A 21,519-nucleotide genomic window follows, 5' to 3' on the forward strand; every position below is an offset into this window, starting at 1 on the left:
GTCTAAAAAATCAATTTCAAAGTTAAATCACTAAAATATCAAGTTTATTCAAGTAAAATATTAAGAATGAAATACAAATAATATAAGAGAGAGACAATACAAGGAAAAGAATGATAATTTAATAATTTATCATCTCAGCATTGAAAATTTTTCTAAAAATCAAATAAAAATTAGAAAAATCCTGAATAAATTGATATAGGCTCATAAATAATATAATAAGTAATCAACTAAATAAAAATTTTAATTAATAAGGGAAGAAAAGATGAATATATTATGCGTGCAACAAATAATATAAATATTTTAATATTGATAAATAATTAAATTTATATATATTATTTTAGTAGGAAAGCCCTAATTAGAATTCTCACCCCAACAAACTCTCCCTGCTTTGTTAATTTAGGTTTCAATTTTCCTCTGGGTGCAGTGGTGCACCGTTGGTCGGCCATATTTAGAATGAACTCTAGCCTATTGGCCCGATTTATAGTAAATTTAGGTTAAATTTAAGTCATTTCACAGAATGTACGGGAATTCGATAATAAGAAGGCGACAGAGATCTGAGAGCCATTCGCAAGGAGGTTGGTGGAGACTGTCGCCATTGACATTTTTGACCTCATTATTCGAGGTAAATTTCTTTGGAATCAATATCTAATTCCTAGGTCTTCGTAACCTAGCGTAGATGTCACCCATAAGATTTCCTTTAGGTGGATTCCTAATGACGTAGTATGGACTCAGCTTTCTAATTTGACACATCACAACTTGATCATAATCAAATCAACTCGGCGTCGAGTTCAACCCACTCGATTCGAGTTCAATTTAATATAGACGGCTTTGATTATTCCAATTTAACTCATCGCAAATTAAATGATATTAATTATTAAATTAATATTAATCAAATTAGTCATTTTATTTCAAACCATCTAAATTAAAGTTTTAATTAAATTCACTTAATTTAATATATAGATTTCATTTAAAAAAAAATTATTATTGATTCTAGGCGGTTTAGTAGCTAGGAATTAGGGCTAGTGTAACCGAACCCACGATCTCCCTCTCTATTCGGACGGACCGAACTCCCCCTCACCCAGCTCTCTATTCGCAAGCCCCTCAGGTCCGTCGGCCTCCTCCCTTGGTTGCGTGAGAACTGAGAAGCCCCCAGGCCGCCCCCGTCTCCTCTCATTCCCATGACCGAACCTCCCCTTGGCTTCATCTGTTTCTAGCTTTGCAAGAAGGCCGAACGAAAGCCCTACCTCCCCGTCTTCCTTTTTGTTCGCAAGAAACCCAGGCGGAGTCTCCCTCTATCCCGTCGGTTCCGCCCCAAGGAAGGCAGCCCGAAGCCATCCTGGTTGGGCGGTTCTTGCTTTAGCCAATCCTGTCCGAAGCCCTTTCTTGCCCTAGCCACCGGCCATAGGTATATGCTTCCCCTATTTCTTCTCCATCTTCCTCTTCTTCATCTCCTATCATTTTCTTCTTCTAAAATTTTCTCTCCACATTGCTATGTCTTGTTGGATATGAGTTTCTTTGTCGAATTGGTTATAAGACCTGATGAATATGAGTTCTTAAGCAAATATCTATATGTATTTGATGGAGTTTGAGTTGTTGTATATAGTATTTCGAAATTCAGTGTATATATCAATGCCTTGATGGAAACACGTTTAAGCCTCAATAAATCATTAATGATTGTAACATGCTTATGCACATTCTTGAATCTTAAATATTGTATGGTGACTTGATATCATGTTATGTGAAGGCTTGTAGGTGTGCTGAAATAACTTTGTTTATTAGATTGTTTCAAAGCCTGAAAGTACATCAACTCAATATGAAATCATCTAGTTTTAATTGGAAAGTCCTTTAATATTTTTCTTAAAAGAGAACAAAGTTTTCCAACTTCTCTTTCTCTTAATGATATTTGGCATAATGGTTGAGATGAAATGAGTAAATGGGGTGGCGTGGTGGTTGCAATGCATCTTTTTCATTTTATTTGATGATTGCACCATTCGTGGTCAAGGTTATCTATGTTGGTTGCTTTAACTTTAAAGGGAAAGTTGGAGGTGTTACGTGCATGTTTAGGTCCCTTCTCCTTTAAAGCAATAACTTCTTGTTTGAGATCATAATTTATTCTTTCATAAAAAATGTGTTTGTATTATTTATTATAGAGATTTCAAAAGAGCATTGATATCTTTTCTTCTTCCCAGCAACTCCTGATTATGAAAAATTACAATTTTTATAAATATGGTGTACGGTTGGTAGAATCAGGGTTATATGCTTTATATTGGGGATTTTCATGAGTCTTTGGAAAGAGTAAGGTGTCATTAATTGTTCTTTCTCATTATTACTGTTGTAAGGGTTTATGGGAACTTGTATGTTGCAACGATGTTTTCTTTAGTATAGTAACATGAGTATGTTTTAAAAAATGAAGGGTGGTTGTGAATGGTACAGTGAAGCTTGATTGTTGGAGAATGAAAAGTGTTTTGTTTTGAAAAACTGATATGTGTGAGAAATAATAAGTGGGGCTTGTGGTTTCAAAAATGTGAAACTTGTGTGTTTTGGAAAGGTGGAATTATGCATCATGTGAGCAGTAAGGTGTATGTTTGTATCTCTTGGAAAGTGTGGGTGATATGTTTGGAAAGTGATTTGTGTAGATGTGTTTGAAAAATGGAATCATGGAATTTGTATATATTTTGAGAGTTGAGAAATGTAAATGTGGGAAAGTAAAGTGTGTGCATATTGAAAGTTGGAGTGCCTAAAAGGTACATTGAAATTTGAAACGTGTAAAGGTGTTTTGAAAGGTGATGTATGTGTATGTGAATAGTGAAGTGTATGGATGATTGTAAAAAGTGAATCATGTGTGCTTCAACCATTGCCTTTTAGACTTCATTTGGGACAACTTTCTTCTTGTTTTTTAAACAAATTTTTTAATACAAAAATTTTTGAACTAGAAATTTTTGTACTAAAAAATTGTTTTAAAAAATAACAAAAAATGTCTGAAATAAAACCTTAGTCTTTATATAAGAGTTTTTTATTATTATCTAAGAAGAGATAGATGGACAGTAGTCGCAAACGCTCTTCATGGAGCTTGATGAAAACATTCTCTATCGAACATTTGTGCTTCACTTAATAGTTTCTTTGTCTGAAAAAGATAGATTTGACTAACAAATATGTATAATGAGTTTCTTATATATAATTTTTTTTGTATTAGATAAATATTGGAAGAGATAAGTAACATAAATTTACCAATATAATTATCATTTTTTTTAAAGAATCATTCAATATGTTGAAATAATTATTCAATTAAATGATGTAACATTATACTCAAAACATTTAGAAAAGAAAAGATTAAAACACTATAAGCCAAAGAGCACAGATCATATCTACAACAACCAAATAAAATGAAATATGTTTGAGACGCCTAAAAATGCAAACATCTTTTAATATATTAAATGTTCCATAATCCATTACAAGCAAAATTAAAAAAATCGTCCCGACATAAGTTTAACACAATATTTTCTTGTGTGCTAAATTTAAACATGTAGCATTATACATTATCATCTATGTCAATAAAAATATTATTTCTACCAATATGTCCAGGTGTTCGTGCCGTGGATGATACTCCAGTTTTTTAGGTATAATAAAAAAAATTATACCTTTCAATATTTTTAATTTGAATAATATAAAATAATCTTGCATTGTCATCAAATCATATCTTGAAACATAGGCAAATTAGGTCACCCATGTCTAGGAAAAACTAAATATAAAAATTCATTACATATTATAAAACTAGCCCCCAATTCAAAATATTGAAGAAATAATACACGTTTATAATCAATTTCGCTATTATAATTTGATGATAATTTATGTAAAATGCCATGTTCTTCATCAAACCACCGAATAAAATCATCATAAATAATAAGACTACACATGTTTAATATGAATGTGTGAACCCTCATACACATCCATTGAATATTTGGATATTTAATTCATATATAAGTGTCACTCAATGTGTAATCATCATATAAACTTTGAAAGACAAATAAAAATATTAATGTTCATTGGAGTTTCTGAAAATACTTCTTTTGAGATAGAATTTGAAAGTCATATGTTGTATTTTCATTACTATTGTTTGTACAGTGTATAGTTTAAAAAAATTAAAAGTATGCGCATTCTTACTCATTATCCATCCACCATTAGAAAAATGTAGTTTAGCTACATTCAAATTCATTGTAAAACTATATCGGATGAAATGATAAAAAAATTTATATCATTAAATAGAGAATTTCTAATGATAAGAAAAGGGTTTAAACTTTGAACTTCTCTTTTTATTTGTTTTTTTTTTCTTTTTAGTTAATTGGCTTTGACTTTCATATTGTATATGTAAAAAGAAATACAAGGTAAAAATAAATATATCAAATTATGATTAAAAAACTATTATAAAAATAAGTGTTAGTAACTTACTTGGTTTAATAATAGAAATAGGCGAACTGACAATTTGTTGAGGTCTAATTCAATATAGCTAATTGCCTTTCTCTGTATTATTAATTTAATATGACTATAAAAAATAGTAAAAAATATATAATATTATTGCATGCTATTCAATAAAAAAAGAAAATGAGTATTCTAAAGTTAGATTAAATACAAACTATATAATTATTATAATTAGACATGGGCAAACTTATTAATAAATTTATTATTTTATGAGGAAAAAATAAATTATGACGGTCTAAACATTTAAATATAAAGAAAATAAGTGTTGTCTGACAAAAAAAATCCAATTTATGGGAAATTAAAATTTTCAAGGTCATGACTTTTTTTTTGTAATCAAACACTTCATTGAAAACAAAATTCTATCTCAAAAGATATATATATATATAATATTCGCCAATGGATTCAAATATAAAAATAATTTTTTTTCTTATTATTGTCATCAAATCTACATAAAGAATGAATATCACCCCTAAAGATAAAAAATAACATTTTTTATGGATTCAAATACAATAACAAAAATATTATTCAAATTTAGTGAAACATTTAAGAACCTTATAAATAATTAAAAATTTGAAGGATTGAAGTTTGAAGACCCACAAGCTTAAATTGAGTCTACTAGAAGTAGAAATTCAAGTTGTTTTAGGTGGAGCACGGTCATCACATTATTTTACTTGCTAGGTTACAATAAGTGGCACTTGCCACATTGACCTTTGTATATTATTTCATTTTAAATTGATTGGTTGGTGTGATTGCCTCAACGTGCAAGACAGAAATAATTGTTTTTCCTATGCTTTCTTTTGATTATGGTTAGTTGGGGATGATTATAATCATTAAGCTCTTAAGGTAAAATATATTTGTCCTTTAAATTAACCTTTATTTTTTTACATACATGCATGAATTTTACATTTTTACAATATTAAAAACTCAAACAAAAAATCTCACACTCACTTCCAACAACTACGAGCTGCCTAAGCAACAAGTTAAGTCTACTATTCCTTAGTAGATTAAGGTTGTCATGTTGTCGAAATTATCTTAAAAAATTGGACTTGATTTTCATTTTTGAATGCTAGATTTATATTATGATATAAAAAAATAAATTAAAAAAAAACTTTTATTGTGTAAGTTAGATAAGTAAGCACCTTTCATGATAAAGCTAACTTAGATTGGAAAATCAAAGTTGTATCTCTTCCTTTCTAATTAAATAACAGCCTATCCATCTTGTAAAGTATCAATAGTAAATGTCACGGCATTAAAATTGGTAGAATGAGTTTAGTTGGCAGCATTCCCAAGTAGGTTGTAAGTCTAATGAAGTTAGATTGCTTTCAATTTTAAGTGAATTTAAGATATTATAAGTCCCTGCACATTTCTTTAGAATTTGGTTTGAGCATTTACCTAGCGATGTGCTCAACTTAGATTTAGGGTTTGTGGTTCTATCTCCTTATTTGCTAAATATATAAATTCTAGGCATTTCATTGATCTTTTTTTAATTGAATATAAGTTCTAAATTTCTAATAAAATGATCAACTCAAAATTAAAGTATCTAGATACAAAAAATTTAAAGCCCAATAATATGATAGTTTGAAACATAACTAAGTTTCTTAGTATAATAAATCTCCTACTTTTATTCCTTTAATTTAAAAAATAAAGTATTTCAAATTTGAACCAATCTCATTTGTATTAATATTATATTTTTTTTGCTATGTTTTATAGTCATATAAAGTTAATAATACATATGAAGACAATTGACTATATTGGACTAGATCTCAAAAAATTGTCATTTCGCCTCCTATTATTAAACATAAGTAATTCATTAACACTTGTTTTTATAATAATATTTTATTCACATTTTTATTTATTTATTTTTACATTGTATCTTTTTTTATATGTATAATATGAAAGTGAAAGCATGTAGGCTAAAAAAATAAAAAACAAATAAAGAGAGATGCTGAAGTTTTAAACTCATTTATATATAAAAAATTATCTATTTAATGTTATAAAGTTGTTTTATCATTTCATCCGACAAAGTTTTAACATGAATTCAAAAGTTGGTGAGCTGTTTTATTCTAATAGTGGATGTTAATAAGTAAGAATGCACATATTTTTAATTTTTTTGAAATATTCACTGGACAAACAATAATAATAGAAATATCACATATGGTAAATTTAAATTTTATCTCAAAAAAAGTATTTTCAGGAACACCAGTAAACAATAATACTTTTATTTTAGTATTTTCAAGTATATATGATGATTGTACATTTGATGACACTAATATATCGATTAAATATTTAAATATTGAATGGATATGTAATTGGGTTAACACATGCATATTAGACATGTATAGTCTTATTATTTATGATGATTTTATATGATGGTTTGATGGAGAACATGATGTTTTAAATAAATTATCATGAAATCTTAATGGCCACATTGATCATGAACGTGGCTTATTTCCTCAACATTTTGATTTGGGGGCTAGTTTTTTAGCATGCAATGAGTTTTTGTATTTAATTTTTCCTTGAGATGAATGGCCTAAATTGCCTATATGTTTTAAGATGCGGATTGATGACAATGCAAGATTATTTTATATTAATCCAAATTGAAAATATTGGAAGGTATAATTTTTTTATTATACCTAAAAAATTGAAGTATTATCTAGGGTACGAACATGATAGAAAATACTTGATTTCAAGTATTTCCTAACCAAAACTGAAGCCGAACAAGGAGAAAATTGCTGTCTCCAACAGTGGACAGCAACTATGCGCAGGAAAAACAGTGAATATTGCGAGAATATTGAGAGACAACTCAAGCAAAGACTTGTATTTTTACTAGTAGACGAAACAAATAGCAAAGATACAATTTGTTCTTCAATTCGAGAGGAAGAACGTACTCTCCAAAGTCTCCGGCAAAGCCAAGAGCCCAAAGCAAACCCTAGATCTCAAAGAGAAAACTCAAATTCAAGATGCCCAAATCCTAGGAAAAACATCTATTTAATGCATACAAATCAAAAGGAATTCCCTAAACAGTCCTGGTTGGTCGGTTCTTGCTTTAGCCAATCCTGTCCGAAGCCCTTTCTTGCCCTAGCCACTGGCCATAGGTATATGCTTCCCCTATTTCTTCTCCATCTTCCTTTTCTTCATCTCTTATCAGTTTCTTCTTCTAAAATTTTCTCTCCGCATCGCTATATCTTGTTGGATATGAGTTTCTTTGTCGAATTGGTTATAAGACCTGATGATTATGAGTTCTTAAGAAAATATCTATATGTATTTGATGGAGTTTGAGTTGTTGTATATAGTATTTCGAAATTCAGTGTATATATCAATGCCTTGATGGAAACACGTTTAAGCCTCAATAAATCATTAATGATTGTAACATGCTTATGCACATTCTTGAATCTTAAATATTGTATGGTGACTTGATATCATGTTATGTGAAGGCTTGTAGGTGTGCTGAAATAACTTTGTTTATTAGATTGTTTCAAAGCCTGAAAGTACATTGACTCAATGTGAAATCATCTAGTTTTAATTGGAAAGTCCTTTAATATTTTTCTTAAAAGAGAACAAAGTTTTCCAACTTCTCTTTCTCTTAATGATATTTGGCATAATGGTTGAGATGAAATGAGTAAATGGGGTGGCGTGGTGGTTGCAATGCATCTTTTTCATTTTATTTGATGATTGCACCATTCATGGTCAAGGTTATATATGTTGGTTGCTTTAACTTTAAAGGGAAAGTAGGAGGTGTTACATGCATGTTTAGGTCCCTTCTCCTTTAAAGCAATAACTTCTTGTTTGAAATCATAATTTATTCTTTCATAAAAAATGTGTTTCTATTATTTATAATAGAGATTTCAAAAGAGCATTGATATCTTTTCTTCTTCCCAGCAACTCCTGATTATGAAAAATTACAATTTTGATAAATATGGTGTACGGTTGGTAGAATCAGGGTTATATGCTTTACATTGGGAATTTTCATGAGTCTTTGGAAAGAGTAAGGTGTCATTAATTGTTCTTTCTCATTATTACTGTTGTAGGGTTTATGGGAACTTGTATGTTGCAACGATGTTTTATTTAGTATAGTAGCATGAGTATGTTTTAAAAAATGAAGGGTGGTTGTGAATGGTACAGTGAAGCTTGATTGTTGGAGAATGAAAAGTGTTTTGTTTTGAAAAGGTGATATGTGTGAGAAATAATAAGTGAGGCTTGTGGTTTCAAAAATGTGAAACTTGTGTGTTTTGGAAAGGTGGAATTATGCATGTGAGAAGTCAGGTGTATGTTTGTATCTCTTGGAAAGTGTGGGTGATATGTTTGGAAAGTGATTTGTGTAGATGTGTTTGAAAAATGGAATTATGAAATTTGTATATATTTTGAGAGTTGAGAAATGTAAATGTGGGAAAGTAAAGTGTGTGCATATTGAAAGTTGGAGTGCCTAAAAGGTACATTGAAATTTGAAACGTGTAAAGGTGTTTTGAAAGGTGAAGTATGTGTATGTGAATAGTGAAGTGTATGGATGATTGTGAAAAGTGAATCATGTGTGCTTCAACCATTGCCTTTTAGACTTCATTTGGGACAACTTTCTTCTTGTTTTTTAAATACATTTTTTAATACAAAAAATTTTGAACTAGAATTTTTTGTACTAAAAAATTGTTTTAAAAAATAACAAAAAATATCTGAAATAAAACCTTAGTCTTTATATAAGAGTTGTTTATCATTATCTAAGAAGTGATAGATGGACAGAAGGTGGTCGCAAACGCTCTTCATGGAGCTTGATGAAAATATTCTCTGTCGAACATTTGTGCTTCACTTAAGAGTTTCTTTGTCTGAAAAAGACAGATTTGACTAACAAATATGTATAATGAGTTTCTTATATATAATTTTTTTAATATTAGATAAATATTGAAAGAGATACGTAACATAAATTTACCAACGTAATTATCATTTTTTTTAAAGAATCATTCAATATGTTGAAATAATTATTCAATTAAATGATATAACATTATACTCAAAACATTTAGAAAAGAAAAGATTAAAACATTATAAGCCAAAGAGCACAGATTAGATCTACAATAATAAAATAAAATAAAATATGATTGAGACGTCTAAAAATGCAAACATCTTTTAATATCTTAAAGGTTCCATAATTCATTACAAGCAAAATTAAAAAAATCGTCCCGACATAAGTTAAACACAATATTTTCTTGTGTGTTAAATTTAAACATATAGTATTATACATTATAATCTATGCCAATAAAAATATTATTTCTACCAATATGTTCAGGTGTTCGTGCCGTGGATGATACTCCAGTTTTTTTAGGTATAATAAAAAAAAAAATTATACCTTTCAATATTTTTAATTTGAATAATATAAAACAATCTTGCATTGTCATCAAATCACAACTTGAAATACAGACAAATTAGGTCACCCATGTCTAGGAAAAACTAAATATAAAGATTCATTACATATTATAAAACTAGCCCCCAATTCAAAAGTTTGAAGAAATAATACACGTTTATAATCAATTTCGCCAATATAATTTGATGATAATTTATGTAAAACACCATGTTCTCCATCAAACCACCAAATAAAATCATCATAGATAATAAGACTGCACATGTTTAATATAAATGTGTGAACCCTCATACACATCCATTAATTATTTGGATATTTAATTCATACATTAGTGTCACTCAATGTGTAATCATCATATAAACTTCAAAAGACTAAAATAAAAATATTAATGTTTATTGGAGTTTCTGAAAATACTCATTTTGAGATAGAATTTGAATTTGTCATATGTTGTATTTTCATTACTATTATTTGTACATTGGATATTTAAAAAAAAATTAAAAGTATGCGCATTCTTACTCATTATCCATCCATCATTAGAGAAATGTAGTTTAGCTACATTCAAATTCATTGTAAAACTATATCGGATGAAATGATAAAAAAAATTTATATCATTAAATAGAGAATTTCTAATAATAAGAAAAAGGTTTACACTTTGAGCTTCTCTTTTTGTTTGTTTTTTTTTTCTTTTTAGTTAATTGGCTTTGACTTTCATATTGTATCTATAAAAAGAAATACAATGTAAAAATAAATATATCAAATTGTGATTAAAAAACTATTATAAAAATAATTGTCAGTAACTTATTTGGTTTAATAATAGAAATGAATGAACTGACAATTTGTGGAGGTCTAATTCAATATAGCCAATTGCCTTTATCTGTATTATTAACTTAATATGATTATAAAAAATAGTAAAAATATATAGTGAAACCTTTAAGAACCTTATAAATAATTAAAAATTTGAAGGATTGAAGTTTGAAGACCCACAAGCTTAAATTGAGTCTACTAGAAGTAGAAATTCAAGTTGTTTTAGGTGGAGCACGGTCATCTCTTTATTTTACTTGCTAGGTTGCAATAAGTGGCACTTGCCACATTGACCTTTCTATATTATTTCATTTTAAATTGATTGATTGGTGTGATTGCCTCAACGTGCAAGGCAGAAATAATTGTTTTTCCTATGCTTTCTTTTGATTATGGTTAGCTGGGGATGATTATAATCATTAAGCTCTTAAGGTAAAATATATTTGTCCTTTAAATTAACATTTATTTTCTTACATACATGCATGAATTTTACATTTTTGCAATATTAAAAACTCAAACAAAAAATCTCACACTCGCTTCCAACAACTACGAGTTGCCTAAGCAACAAGTTAAGTTTACTATTCCTTAGTAGATTAAGGTTGCCATGTTGTCAAAATTATCTTAAAAAATTGGACTTGATTATCATTTTTGCATGCTAGATTTATATTATGATATAAAAAAAAAATTAAAAAAAAAATTTATTGTGTAAGTTAGATAAGTAAGCACCTTTCATGATAAAGCTAACTTAGATTGGAAAATCAAAGTTGTATCTCTTACTTTCAAATTAAATAACAGCCTATCCATCTTGTAAAGTATCAAGAGTAAATGTCACGGCATTAAAATTGTTAGAATGAGTTTAGTTGGTAGCATTCCCAAGTAAGTTGTAAGTCTAATGAAGTTAGATTGTTTTCAATTTTAAGTGAATTTAAGATATTATAAGTTCATGCGCATTTCTTTAGAATTTGGTTTGAGCATTTACCTAGCGATGTGCTCAACTTAGATTTAGGGTTTGTAGTTCTATCTCCTTATTGGCTAAATATATAAATCCTAGGCATTTCATTGATCTTTTTTTAATTGAATATAAGTTCTAAATTTCTAATAAAATGATCAACTCAAAATTAAAATATCTAAATACAAAAATTTAAAGCCTAATAATATTATAGTTTGAAATATAACTAAGTTTCTTAGTATCATAAATCTCCTACTTTTATTTCTTTAATTTAAAAAATAAAGTATTTCAAATTTAAATCAATATCATTTGTAATAATATTATATATTTTTTGCTATGTTTTATAGTCATATAAAGTTAATAATACATACGAAGGCAATTGACTATATTGGACTAGATATCAAAAAATTGTTATTTCGCCTCCTTTTATTATTAAACATAAGTAATTTATTAACACTTGTTTTTATAATAATATTTTAATCACATTTTTATTTATTTATTTTTACATTATATCTTTTTTTATATGTACAATATGAAAGTTAAAGCATGTAGGCTAAAAAAAAAAGAAATAAATAAAGAGAGAAGCTGAAGTTTTAAACTCATTTTTATATAAAAGATTATCTATTTAATGTTATAAAGTTGTTTTATCATTTCATCCGACAAAGTTTTAAAGTGAATTCAAATGTCGGTGAGCTATTTTATTCTAATAGTGGATGGATAATGAGTAAGAATGCACATATTTTTATTTTTATTTTTAAATATCCACTGGACAAATAATAATAATAGAAATATCATATATGGTAAATTTAAATTTTATCTCAAAAAAGTATTTTCAGGAACACTAGTAAACAATAATACTTTTATTTTAGTATTTTCAAATATATGTGATGATTACACATTTGATGACACTAATATATCGATTAAATATTTAAATATTGAATGTATATGTAATTGGGTTAACACATGCATATTAGATATGTATAGTCTTATTATTTATGATGATTTTATATGGTGGTTTGACGGAGAACATGATGTTTTAAATAAATTATCATGAAATCATAATAGCCACATTGATCATGAACGTGGCTTATTTCCTCAACCTTTTGATTTGGGGGCTAGTTTTATAGCATGCAATGAGTTTTTGTATTAAATTTTTCCTTCAGATGAATGGCCTAAATTGCCTATATGTTTTAAGATGCGGACTGATGACAATGCAAGATTATTTTATATTTACCCAAATTGAAAATATTGGAAGGTATAATTTTTTTATTATACCTAAAAAAACTGGAGTATTATCTTGGGTACGAACATCTAGACATATTGGTAAAAATAATATTTTTATTGACATAGATAATAATGCAAAATGTTCCATATTTTATCGGGATGATGTTTTTCATTTTGCTTGTAATGGATTACGAAACATTTAAGATATTAAGAGATGTTTGTATTTTTAGGTTTATCAAATATATTACATTTTATTTGATTGTTGTAGATTTGGTCTATGCTATATGGCTTATATTATTTTATTTTTTTCTTTTCTAATTTTTTTGATAGTAATGTTGTATCATTGAATTGAATTATTGTTTCAACATATTAGGCTGGAGAGAAGGCTAAGGAAATTGATAGTTTAGAATTTAAACTTTGGTATTTGGGTAGGAGTCGTATTAGAAATGGTTTAGGTGTTATTATAGATAAGAGTTTAAAGGATAATGTTATAAAAATTAATATGATTGGAGATAGAATTATAGCTTTAAAAATTGTTATTGATGATAATATTGTTAATATTATAAGTGCTTATGCTTCTCAAGTAGGTTTGGATATGAGTTCTAAATTAAATTTTTGGAATGATTTAGAAGAATTAATACAAAAAATAACTCTTGAAGAAAGAGTTTTTATTGGAGGAGATTTAAATGAACATGTTGGTAGAGAGGTAGATGATTTTAAAAGCATTCATGGTGGCCATGGATTTGGATCGACGTATGAAAGTGGCAAGCCCATATTGAATTTTTGTTTAGCTTATGATTTTTTAATTACTAATACCTTATTTAAGAAAAGGAATGAGCATCTCATCACTTATAAAAATGGATATAGTACAACCCAGATTGACTATTTTCTTATTAGAAAATCAAATCGTTTAGAGTGCAAAGATTGTAAAGTTATTCCGAGTGAAAATTTATGTACCCAACATCGATTATTAGTTTTGGACTTTAAGATAAAGGGGCATAAAATAAAAAATAAAGTAAAACAATTTTCTAGGATTAAATGGGGGCATTTAAAGAATATTAACAAAAAATATTTTTGAAAATAAGATTTTAGATCTTAAGATTTTGTCTGTGCATAAGGATGCTAATGTTATGTGGGAAAAAGTGGCTAGTGATATTAAGAATATTGCAAAAGATGTCCTTGGAGTATCAAAGGGAAAAGCTCCTAATAGTAAAAATAGTTGGTGGTGGAATCCAAATGTGCAAGAAAAGATTAAAAATAAGAAGATTTGTTATAAAAATTGTTGTTCAGAGTGATGGTGAAATAGATGGGGATATTATCAGCATAATTCAAGTTGGATGGTTGAAGTGGAGGAATGCATTGGGCTTGTTATGTGATAGAAATGTACCCCTCAAACTTAAGGGAAAATTCTATAAGATGGTAGTGAGGCCTGCAATGCTTTATGGTGCCGAATGTTGGCCATTAAAAGAGAAGCATAATACTAAGTTAAGTTTGACAGAGATGAAAATGCTCAGGTGGTTGAGTGGCTTTACCCTTAGAGATAGGATACGAAATGAGCATATACGTGAAAAGGTTGGAGTAGCTCCATTAGAAGATAATTTTAGAGAAAGTCGCCTTAGATGGTTTTGGTCACATAAAACGGCGGCCTTGTGATGACCCGGTTAGGAGAGTAGAGGTATTAGATTTGACTTATGTTAAGAAAGGTAGGGGTAGACCTAAAAAGACTTGGTTAGAAAATATTAGGAATGACCTTTCTTTATTAGATTTAAACGAGAATTTGACATTTAATAGGACACAATGGAGAAAAAGAATTCATGTAGCCAACCCCACGTAGTGGGATAAAGGCTTGATGTTGTTGTTGTATTGTTTCAACATATTGAATGCTTCTTTTTTAAAAAAATGATAATTATATTGAGAAATCTGTGTTACTTATCTCCTCAAATATTTATCTAATATTAAAAAAAAAACATAAAAAACTCATCATAGTATTTATCAGTCAAAACTATATTTTTTAGATAAATAAACTATTAGCTGAAACACGAAGGTTTGATAGAGAATGTTTTTAACAAGCTCCATAAAGAGCATTTGCGACCACCTTCTGTCCATCTATTTTTTCTTAGAAAATGATAAACACCTCTAATATAAAGGCTAAGGTTTTATTTGGGGTAGTTTTTGTTGCTTTCTAAATCATTTTTTTAGTTCAAAAAATTTTGTACTAAAAAATTGTTTTGACAATCAAGAAGAAAGTTGTTTCAAACGAAGTCTAAAAGGCTATGGTTGAAGCGTTTATGGGAAGGTCCTTTATAGATCCTCACAACAGCCCGTCTTTCACCAACTCATTCAACTTACCATGATCAAGGAAGCAATTTCATACTCTTCTAATTCAGCAGTTAATCTATTATTTTTTAATGATCGTGAAGCATTTTTGTTATTCCACATCACCTTGTAAAACATTTAAATAATCATTTGGGATCTTTACACATAACTGATCTCATTTTATAAGATATTTACTGTTAATATTAATTTCTTAATTCAAGGTATATGAAATATCTAAGAAGAAGAGTTTTAAGCTAAATAAATTTAAACTATATAAATTTTAATAAAACAATAGCAAATTGTTGTTAAGAAATACTCCTAAACTCAAAAGAATACATTAGCATGCTTAATATAGTATACATTTGTCCACCTAACATGCAAGCCTCTTAGAGCCATACTTTTCAAGCAAAAGAATATCTATGTCACCTTCAACGTCATGTTGTGGATGAACACATTCACCGGAAGATCATTCTCACATTCCCTTCTAAAGAAAAGAATTGTTTGCCAAGTAGGACGTGCACGCTCTCTCGGTTGCCCTCCCCACCAAGCAATACTTTCCAAATAGTACACATATTTTCCTTTACCTCCCTTCATATAAAATGAACATGGATGACTCCAAAACCAACCGATATTTATCAACTCAACATTATTAATCTCAATCCAATCCATCATCTGCCAATCATACTTATAAAATATAAAGAAGTCGCAACTCATAATAGGGCAACTATCACACATAACTTCATTATCCTTCTCAAAGAAGTAACATTTTGAATGATTTGGAAACTTCCGTTTAGATAGAAAATTCCAACTGCAATTAGACAAGTCAAGCATGATATCCTTTACTGTCAATGCACATAACCTAATTCCCAATCACTAACGTGGAAGAGATTATAATGTTCTGAGGAGAATTACCAAGCTCAGGCACCTCCCAGGCACTATCATTGGGACGAATTACTCAAATGACAACACTTCTAGTGGGGATCTTGTAGCTAGTATAGATAACATGACACGGGTTACCACGAGTAAGACTAAAAGCAAAATGACCCTTTTCAAATGGTCCCGGCAAGTCGATTCTGCTCCCACTATGAGGGTTGAGAAGAAATAATGAGTTCTGATATTATTTCTAATATACTTCTTCTTCATGACACATCAACAACTACTCTCCTTTGTTGTACAAACATAAAGCATCTCAAAGGTGTGGGCTACTTATAGTGTGAAAAACCTTACTAGAAACATAGAGGATGCAACGATCTGGGTTGGAAAGGTCGGGAATACTAAACACAAGAGGTTTGTTTTCATTGGTAGGAGGGATGTCATGTGAAATAATTGAGTAACCTGGCAACAAGAAAGAAATTTATTAAGGGTTTGTTTGGTATGCAGAATTAGGAGGGTAAAATAATTCGATTATGTGCATTACTTAAATTAGGTCGTTTGGTTGATTTTGAGCGGAACATACGTAAATCCTCCGAAGCATCAGCGGTGTGTTACAGGAGAGCGTTCTTGCGACATCGAAACCCGCTCAAATTGAGCGGGCTACAAATTCTCTCGCATGAAATACTGCCTCACGCACGATGGTTTCACGAAATCGAAGCTTTCTCCCTCTCTTGAAGCCGAAGCCTTCTCTCCCAACTCCCTGAACTCACACGATCACAGGAGGCGAACCCCTCTTTCGTCGCCTCCGTTCACGACAACCGGGGATCTAACACCCCAAACCATTCGTCGCCCTTTCATGTTCGTGAACCAAACCATTACCTGTTCATCCCATAGCCATCCGCACATCGGAGCCGGACCTAATGCCGACTCCTCTTGCTCCCTTCACTTACCTGTTCGCCCTCCTCTGTACCAGGTATATCTTCTTACAACCAAAATACCATTGATAATGACCTAAAAAAGCTTTTGAATGTATCTAGTTTAATTCATTCGTTTTTCTCAAAATGCAATAACAATGAGTAGTTGATCTATATTTTTATATGTTTTTTGAATTTGCAAATTTTATTTTATGCTTTTGAATGTTCATTTCCTGTTCCATTTGATTTTTTCTCGTGATGCTTCTGTTATTGACACCACGCCTTCGTATCATGCAATTAAATGGTTCAGGTCCAGGTTTGGCTAAGGTGCTAGCTAATTGAAATGCCAAGTGAATCATAAATTGCTGCAGCGTCTTAATTTCTTGGCTATACTAAAATTGAAGCTTGATTTTAACCTGGGAGAGAGCTTGTTAGAATCGAGGAATAAGTTCGATGAATCTTAAAATTGAAGATGTTCAATAATTTCTTGGCTACTGCTGCAGCGTCTTAACTTCTTTAATGAGAACCAATACAGAATAGCTTGATTTTAACCTGGTATTAGATTCATTAGGCATATTTTTTAATTTATTGAACCTTTTTTAGCCCGTTTCTTGCAATTTTGTTCAGCACTTTAACCTTTTTAAATTTTTGGATGAACAATAGCCTTCTAAGTGGCATAGCTTCTTCAGTTTGCTTCTTTCATTTGATGCTTATACGTCTCGGTGTGATAGTGCAGGATTAAGTATGTACATGGATTTTGCATGTGCTTATTTGAATCGGTGTATTTTATGTGGTAATAAACTTGTTAATAGCATCTACCATATTTTATTTGGGCTCCTTGTGCTATCAACCATAGTTTCAGGGAGAAGACTTATTTATTATGTTTATACCCAAAGGATCAAATGGTTTTTTTTTATATATTTATCTTTAGTAATTGGATGAATCTTAAAATTGAAGTTGTTCATTACTTTCAAGTTGTTTCGTGGTAATTTGGTAACTATTTGATGGTATAATTATTGCTGCACACAAACCCCTTTCATGAATTATTATTGCTCATGAATCATTTTTTGCTTGAAGTTGAATTTTATAGTTACAAAGATGGTCGAGCCATTGGAAGATGTTGCTGAACTACATGAAATTAAAAAATATAGTGATGTCCTGAAAGTGATTTATATTGCAATTAGTATAGTATGTGTACTATTGCAGCAGATTCGCAAAGAAAAAAAATATGTGATGTGAAACTACATGTAATAACAAGAATTGCACTTAAGTTATTAATAAGAAGTTATAAACTTTGCTCTACTATCAATAACCTCTTGTTCACTCAATTCAAAGGTTTAAGATGATAACATGAGAGATTAAGCAATAAAAATATGCTACATTTGAGATTAGTAGAACATGCAAAATAACATCCAATGATTACTAAGTAAAGCAAATGGCAAAATTAACAAAAGCCACACATTTAAAATTTAGGTCATTCACCTTGGGATCTTTCTCTCAATCAATAGAAAGTGGGATTAGAGGAGGAGAATCGCAAGCATACTTAAGGATGCCACGATCAGACAGGTAATGCTGAGGGGACTAGCCGTTGAGGAGGAGGTCGAATTCGGGGAAGAGGGTGGACGCCCGTTGATGATCCACTCGTCTGCTGGAAGTTGCTCATCGAGGATGTCTACGAGATGGGGGAGGATCCGATTCAAGTAACCCTCGACGATGTCGTCAAAGCCGAACTCGACGTCAAAGAATGGTGAATAGACGACGTCGATATCTCCTTGAGAGTTGAACACAAATCCGTGATCAACTTTTGGATCCGCCATGTATTCTTGCCGGGAGATGAAGGAGTCCCAATGGAAAGAGGAGGGAGTGGAAGTGGCGGCTTGGAGGGAGGAGAGCGTTGGGCCGGCGTGAGGGCTTGGAGGGGGTCGGCTAGGATGGAAGACCCAAAGGTAATTGCATAAAATCTGAAATTGTTTCAGATTTTAGTGGTTTGTGAGGGATTTAATTTGAAAATTCAAATTAATCCAAAAGGGGAGAGGGGCGGTAATGGGAGAGGGATTTGTGGCTGATTTAGTGGGGAATTAGAATTAATTTGGGAGAGAGAAAGAGCTCATAAAGGGGCCGGCCAAAATAGAGAAGAGGGAGGGGAATATGTTTTAATTAGGTGGGGCTCACATGTTTAATTAAAAGATTTGAAGAAAATCTGCAGTAATTTCAGATTTAAACAAAATGGAAGTTTCCTAACTTAAGTGTAAGAAATTGGCAACTATTTGAATTTCAAATTGGAATTGAAATCCAATTCTGACGATTGCCTAAAATCTATGATTTATTTTAGGAAAGTTATCAACGCCTCTTGGAAAATTTGAATTTCAAATCTAAGATCCCAAGAGGGGGCCGGCTGGTAGAAGGTGGAGAGGGGAAAAATGGGGAAGGAGGCCGGCTGCCACGAAGGGGCTTTGAGTGGTGGTGGCCGGCGGCTTGGGCGGCCCAAGGAGGCCGGCAGTAAGGGGATTTTGGGGAGGGGAAAGATAAGGCCAGAAAAATGTGGGAAAATCCTGGAAAATTTCAAGGAAGCTCCAAACCTCATGCATCTCCTCCACTAGAACTCATAAAGAGATCAACAAGCACTACCTCTTCAAGAAACTCACAAAGAGATATTGAAAAGTTTAATAAACTCACAAATAGATCAAAAGAGAGAATTTCATTCATCAACATTAGCTCATACATTGCATGTGGCCTTTTATAAGTAGGTCAAGATAAAAATAAAACTAATATGACACAATTGCCCTCAGGGCTATATAAGTGACTCAATACTCTCAGGGGCAAACTAGGAAGAAATAAAAGTGCAAGCATAAATAAAAATACAATTAAATCAGAAATAAAGGCTCTGGATCGTAGCCGTCGATCTGCATCTCCGGCAATGGTATACGTGTCGAAATCTGATGTCCTGATCAATATGATCCTCAACGGAATATACAACGTGACACATATCTTTCTAGGTTATATAATGGGCGTGATTTTGACTGTGTTGACATGGTACGCATGAGGCGAGCACCTTTTTTGGAATTATGTGATTTAATGCGTACACGAGGATTGTTGTTAGACACACTGAATGTTAGAATCGAGGAACAAGTTGCTATGTTATTACATACACTCGGGCATAGTGTTCGTAACCGAGTCGTCCGATTTAACTTTCATCGCTCTGGTGAAATTGCTATTAGGTACTTCAAAGCTACATTACATGTTGTAGGGGAGTTACGCCATGAGTATATCAAGCCTCCACTTCCTGAAACTCCATATAAGATTAAATCAAGTTATATATTCATGCCATTTTTTAAGGTATAATCAATATTTATTCAATTAAATACTCTATTTTATTACGGTATCCTAAATATACTTTGTGTCAACTTTAGGATTGTATTGGTGCGATACATGGAACTCATATTAAAGCTAGGATTCCAAAGGAGAACGAAGCCGCATTTAGAGGAAGAAAACTATACCAAACACAAAATGTTTTAGCAGCAGTTGACTTTGATTTGAGGTTCACATACGTGCTTGCTAGTTGGGAAGGTTCTGCTCATGGCGCAGCAGTACTTAAAAATGTATTAGAAAGATCAGATGATTTACGTGTCCCAGCAGGAAAATATTATCTGGCTGATGGTGGCAACTCCACACGAAATGGTTTTATTTCCCCCATATCGTGCCACAAGATATCACTTGAAAGAGTTTAGTTCTATTCAACCCATAAATTTTAAGGAACTATTTAATCTACGACATTCCTCGTTACGCCCAACTGTTGAGCGTGCATTCGGTTCTTCGAAAAATCGTTTCACAATTATAAAATGTGAATCCTACTTTCCTCTACAAACTCAAGTTGAAATTGTGATTGTTGCATACTGCATAATTGGATAGTTACAGAAGGTGGCGATGAGTTCATTCAATTCGAGAATGAATGGGCTAGGAGAAGTCACAGTAGAAGAGGAGATCAAGCAGCTGTAGATGATTCTCGAGAATGGCTAGATAAAAGAGATGAAATTGCTCAATTCATGTGGACTCGCATGCAAAATAATGGATACTAAATTTGTTGATTTCCTTTTTATGAATATACATGTAACTTACTAATTTCTAGTTTGTGGTTTTTATTGATTATATTGGTTAAGGTTGAATCATTTGATTTTGCAGCTACCATGGTGATTATTGGGGGAAAAGTCTTTTGGCCTTCTTGGGTGTTTTGCTAGTGTCTTTTTATGTCTAAGCTGGCTTTTGTATCTTCCTATTGCTTGAGGGGCTGATCAGTCTGTGTCTTGTTCATGGACTTATATAATACCTTGATGAAGCAAACTTCTTATGTTTATATTCCCAAGTAAACGTCACGTAGATATCTCTAGAGGTTGATGGATTTTATGTTCCTCGTAGTGGTCTCATATTCCATTGCCTTAGGGAGCAGCATTGCTGCTGTTACCTTTTGGGACTGGCCATGATACAAAAAATTTATGTTAAAAGTATTGAAATGTTTTTATCCATAGTTATACGATCTTGCGTACAGATTTTTGCCATTTTTCTTTTGTTTGTTGTCTTGGATGGAATTTAATTGTTAATGCTTTTTTACATTCCTAAATTTGCTTGGA

General features: G+C 31.0%; 1 long non-coding RNA gene across 3 annotated transcripts; it reads left to right on the forward strand.

Moving 5' to 3' along the window:
* Window positions 1-1,027: 1,027 nt before the first annotated feature.
* LOC110098829 lies at window positions 1,028-21,447 on the forward strand. 3 transcript variants are annotated; one of them, XR_002303393.2, is made up of 3 exons: window positions 1,028-1,405; window positions 17,205-17,449; window positions 21,074-21,447. It is a non-coding gene; the product is annotated as an uncharacterized LOC110098829 (long non-coding RNA). The 3 variants fall into 3 exon arrangements; XR_002303392.2 differs by lacking the exon at window positions 21,074-21,447 and having other exon boundaries at window positions 1,032-1,405; window positions 17,205-18,034; XR_002303395.2 differs by lacking the exons at window positions 1,028-1,405; window positions 21,074-21,447 and adding an exon at window positions 7,501-7,571 and having other exon boundaries at window positions 17,205-18,034.
* The last annotated feature ends 72 nt before the right edge of the window (window positions 21,448-21,519 follow it).

Source organism: Dendrobium catenatum, unplaced genomic scaffold, assembly GCF_001605985.2.
Source record: "Dendrobium catenatum unplaced genomic scaffold, ASM160598v2 fragScaff_scaffold_1263, whole genome shotgun sequence".
NCBI lineage: Eukaryota > Viridiplantae > Streptophyta > Magnoliopsida > Asparagales > Orchidaceae > Dendrobium > Dendrobium catenatum.